The following is a 5,824-nucleotide window of genomic DNA, read 5'->3' as shown; positions in this document are numbered from 1 at the left end:
GGGACAACAGAATTTCCTGCCCAAGCGACTCACGGATCCTGGAGAATGGAAATGAAATCTACACTGTGAAATTCGCATTGGTTGGGCGTCGCAATGTGTCAGGACCGACTGAGGCTTCGTGCATGGCGAGCTGTGCTGAATTACTGAGGCTGTGAAATATCGCCCGTTGATTTTCTGTTTTCGTTGATTTTGCAGTTGTGAATAAAGCCATTTCTCTTCCTTTCTCATTACAGTACAGTCTTTCTGCATACTAACACAAGAAACAAGGGGGAACTTCAGGTACATGTGTTTCCTGGGTTGCTGTGTCATTAGTTAGTCAATAGGGAGCTTGCAGAGTCTATAGGAATGTTTATACGGATAGGGATGATAGGTGAATATTAGTAGGCATGGTTTACACAAGGAATGATGCGTGAAGATTTGCTGGCTTGTTATCCTCTCATGTTTTCTTTTACTCAAGTTTATCTGCTTCATTTCCATTCTGGCGCATTTTACATATAACAGAGCCAACACCGTTTCGTTAATACAGAACCCATGATAAATGAATGACACATCAATTCAATGAAAGGAAAACTTATTGGAAGGTATCTCACATTAGCACATAATTAATTCAACACTCCCACCTCACGCCACACTTGCTCTGTTTCACTCCAGTATTAACAACCTGACCCAGAGTGGTATGGCATCAGCATAACAGAAATCTTGTTGTATCGCTTCGTGCAGAAAGATGTAGAAATCTACAAGTCGTAACCCTGGAGAGCTCAAAGTTCTCGTCCCCTCTCCCCTCCACCTCCCCCCAATAACATATTAATAGCGTTCCATTATCCGTGAGTGAGGAATTAAACATATTGCTGGAAAGTTTTTTTTTTTTCTGTAATACTCTCGAAGCTTAAAATTCCATAATTCATGTTTGTCTCGAGGCAGAAATGAGGGAGAAGCCACGAGTGAGCCAGCCACTGACGTCATCAATCTGGCGCTATTTTCCGCAGTGAAATATGTGGCTCTGTGTGTGTGTGTGTGTGTGTGTGTGTGTTGACTCTTGTTTGCTGTGAGTGTGAGTGGTGTTTGTTTGTTTGTTTGATGGTTAATTGGTTGTTGGCTGTTGTTGTTGTTGTTGGTTGTTGCTGTTGTTGCTGTTGGTCGTTTTCTCCATGTTCTTCTTGTTCTTGTTTTTCCTGTTTTGTTGTTCGTTTTTCTTCTTGTTCTTTTTCTGCGTGCTTCTTGTTCTTATCCTTATTTTTTGTTCTTCTTGTTCTTGTTTTCTTTCACTTGTTCTTCTTGTTCTAGTTCTTGTTTTTTGCTTTTATTGTTCTTATTCTTATTCTTGTTCTTCTTCCTCTTCTCCACCACCACCACCACCAGGTCCTACCCATCACCACCAACACCTACTACTCACTATTTCCTATCACAAGTAAGCATCAACACAGCTAACTCTTGCTCTTCCCATCAGACGACAACAAAGCTACAGCTACCCAGTACCCAGAACGCTAATAGGGGAACACACTGCAAATTGCCTCACGTTCTTGACTCGCCTTTCTGCGCACAGCCAGGAGGTGGTGAAGGAACGGAGTTCAGTAGCAAGGCAATAACATCTCTCGGTGCGGCGTTACCGAAGAAAGGCGACTGGATAAGTTTATGTCCGCGGATAAGTAGATCCCTAAGAGGAGAGAAGGCGTGGGAGAAGGCGTAAGAGGGAAAACATGTGGAAGAATGGAGCAAAGGACATGGAAGAAGCAGCAAGAAAGGGTGAAAGTCAAAAGAGGAAGTAGGGCAGAAGAGAGTTGGGAATGAAAATAGGATGGGTGATGGAAGAAGGGACATGTGGAAAAGGAGGGAAAGTCATGGAATTAACTGCAAGGAGAGGTGGCAGTGGGAAGGAAGGGGAAGTGGGGCAGAAGAGAGTTGGGACCGAAAATAGTATGGAAGAGGTGGTGCATGGGAGAAGAAAGAAGGAACATGTTGACAAAAAAGTAAAAGACATAGAAGTTGAACGTAGAGGTGGTGGCAAAAGAGAAGCTGGAGAGAAGAGAGACAGAAACCAAAGAAAGCAGTGATGGTGAATTTAGAAGGAAAAAAAAAAGTAAAGGTGGAGAAAGAGGAAATGGAGGAGAGGGAATTGGGAAGAAAGATGACGAAGAAATAGAGGTAACAGGATGAGGCAGGATCATGTGAAGAGAGATGAGAGGCAAAGGGTGGGAAGAGCATTGGGCAAGAAGCGGGAGGAGCAGGCAGCAGCGGGAGGAGCTTAGGGAAGTAAAAGCGGCGACGTGTGGGAGTGGATGTAGCTGGCAAGAGTCGTCTTTCCTTCACGGCCGTCAGAATTTCTCCTCACAAGTCCATCCAATCACCTGCAGCCACACACACCCACACACCCACACACACCATCTCCCTCCCCTTCCCTCCCCCGAATACCTATGTCCCTTTAACTACCTCCATACATTCAAAAGCACTTATTTTCACACCTACATTCACCTACACCCTCCCCCTCCTATCCATCCACTCACATCCATTCCTTTCCCCCTCTCCGCACACACACATCCCTACCAACTACCTGCTTACACTCTAATACACTCACATTCCCATACACTCAACTACTGTAGCCACAAAACACACACAGGACGGTAAATAGTCTTCATAAACTTGCGTGTGTATATTCTATGCTACACCTTTCTTAAACTCTACCTGCTTTCCCGCGGACCTACGTACAAATACTCTCACTAAATTGGGTACATCCTGAGTAGAAGGGAGAGTAGCTTACCTGAGAGTGGCTTCGTGGTGTGAGTGGGGAGTGGGAGGTGAGACTGAGTGGCTTGGCGAGCAGCAATCCTCCGCCACGGTTTTCTGACTGGGGATCACAAACACCTGGAAAGGAAAAAGTGAGGTTATGGAAAGGGAGTGTTGTACCGTAGTGCTGCGGGGGATGTAATGTAGTTTATGTGATATGTTTGGGTGTTATGTTAGTGTGTGTGTGTGTGTGTGTGTGTGTGTGTGTGTGTGTGTGTGTGTGTGTGTGTGTGTGTGTGTGTGTGTGTGTGTGTGTGTGTGTGTGTGTTACGAGATATGGATACAACCCTGAAAACTGGAGAACTGTTATCTAACTTCATATTACCTTCACTCATTACATATTTCCATCCCTTATCCGCTCGGCTGCCCAAACAAACCTCGTCTGCCAACACTCACAAGACGACTCGGTACTCTCGCCACTACTACCACAGCCTCTATTGTCACAGCCATCAGCTTCCCAGTGGAATACAACAATTCAATTCCTTCCTTCCTGCTTTCCACTGCTTCTGTAAATCCCATTACACGTCAGCTCTTCCATTCCTTTACGATATTAAGGTACCGAGTCTATTTCAACCGTTCCTCCTCCTCATTTCGCGCCGTGAAAATAATTCAAGAGGCTGAGAGGACGCGGGGAGCTGGCGTGTGGGAAGCACCTAGGTTGTGCATTTCTTACCTCAAAGCTACGAGCACACGTTTTCTGTAACCACTAAATGATATAGTAGCGTACTTTCTCTTATTTCTTCCAAGAACTACTACGTGGCACGGCTGCTTAGGGGGGCACGGTACATGTTATGAGAAGACCAAGGGGCAAACTCTCACCCTTTCTCCTCTCACCACACTGCCATGACGCCTTATGGTATAACATGTAATGTCAATAGGGCTTAAATTTACTTATGTCCCAATACTGCTTCATTTTAGCTGTCGTTACTAAATGAAAATGTAAGTATGGTGTAAAGAGAGAGAGAGAGAGAGAGAGAGAGAGAGAGAGAGAGAGAGAGAGAGAGAGAGAGAGAGAGAGAGAGAGAGAGAGAGAGAGAGAGAATGTGTACAGATATATACATGCATAGTACATCCATTATTCAGGTACATACGAACATAACAGAGACAAAGACACACACACACACACACACACACACACACACACACACACACACACACACAACATGTCTCTCCCCCTACACATAACATCCCTCGCCCAACCCTACCCACACACACACACACACACACACACACACACACACACACAACCTTTCCATACCACCTCCCCACACACACACACACACACAAACCAACCATTCCTCCTCTCCCTCAAACCACACACCACTTCTAGTCACTTCCAGTCTCCGCGAATTACAGCTCCGTCACTGTATATAAAGTTGGCAGTAACGAGTAACTTAAAGCGTGTCTGGGGATAAGCTAATCGTTCTCTGGGGTGCCGTATGCCGCGCCACGCCGATTGATCCCTCCTCTCCCCTCCTCCTCGCCCACGCCCCCCACACGCTGCACGGGGGGAAGAAGGGCGCCTCAGGTTCTCCCTAATGGACGCGGAAGATGAGGACTGCGGGCGGAGTGTCCCTCGAGGGCTGTTGTGAGCGCGGTGTGGGTGTGAATTGCATTGGTTTCGAGGACTCAGAGGCGTGTTTTGAGGGAAGACCGCGCCCGCCACTCGTGTCTCTGTCTGGGAGTCTCGGAGTGGGAATGGCCGTGTGTGTGTGTGTGTGTGTGTGTGTGTGTGTGTGTGGGGAGGGAGGTGGGGGTTGGGGGTCCGTTGGATGGGTGCGTGGTGAACATGGTGTCTAATGGCTGTACTTGTCGTGTGGGAGTCATATGCACATCTTTACTCTCCGCTTTGTCCTTGTTCATTTTTTGCATTTTTTTTTTTTTTTTTGTGTTTCACTTGTGTTTGCGTAGGTCATTTAATCTACTACATGGGTACTCTTATTTATCTCTCCCGCTGTGTAAGTGAATATGGCTAGATTGACTGTTTGAGTGATACACGTTTTACTCATCCGGCTCATGATATCTTGTCTCCTGCAGAGGTTGAGAGTAACATGAACATTATAAAGTACTGACACCTCACAGCACGGGATCATGGGGGAAGCTAAGAAAAGGTACCAGTCTTTCATGCCTTCTCTAACCAAAGGACCATATATTGTTAAAGTGTCACATCTCTTAGTAAATGGTTTCCCTTCACGTGCCAGTGTCATGTAACTAGATTTTTGTTTATAATGATTCACTGCCTTTACATCCTATATTTTTTCTTTTTCTTTCTTTTTGTTGGTGAGAGAAGGAAGAAAGGAAATAAGAACCGCTGTTATGTGAGATGTTGGTAAATAGAGACAGACAAACAGACAGGCAGACGGGCAGAGACAGACAAATACCACCTCCTCTCTCTCTCTCTCTCTCTCTCTCTCTCTGACAATCTGACGGTCTGATTTCCTTTTATCTGTCTTCCTTTTCTCCTCTCTTCATTCTGGTGTTCCCCAAGGCATTGTTTGAGGACATGATGTGCCCCAGAAACCCTAATACACAAGATGGGTCTCTCTCTCTCTCTCTCCTCTCTCTCTCTCTCTCTCTCTCTCTCTCTCTCTCTCTCTCTCTCTCTCTCCCTCTCTCTCTCTGTGTCATCATGTGTCCTTGTATCATCTTCCTTCTCCTCCTCCTCCTTTATTCACGGATCTGTCAGGCTGTCTGTCTATTTGCTGTTCCATTTCTTTCCTTTCCTCGCATTCTTTTCCGTCTTGATTCTCTCCGTGACTTTGTTGCCTTCCAATAACTCGGTTGTTCCACTTTCTTTCCTTATTTGCATTTTCTCTTGTGTCAGTCAGTCTGCCTGTCTTTCTTTCTCGATGTCCGTGGCCTTCACTTTTTTTTTTAGCTTTTATTTTTGCTTATTTATTTACTTTTTTTTTGTCAGTGGTGGTGAAAGTGGTAATGGTGATGATAATAATGATGATGATGATGATGATGATGATGATGATGATGATGATGGTGGTGGTGGTGGTGGTGGTGGCGGTGATGGTGGTGATTGAGATGAAGCATG

The sequence above is a fragment of the Scylla paramamosain genome, chromosome 9, assembly GCF_035594125.1.
Source record: "Scylla paramamosain isolate STU-SP2022 chromosome 9, ASM3559412v1, whole genome shotgun sequence".
Taxonomy (NCBI): Eukaryota; Metazoa; Arthropoda; class Malacostraca; order Decapoda; family Portunidae; genus Scylla; species Scylla paramamosain.
This window is presented reverse-complemented; position numbering follows the sequence as displayed.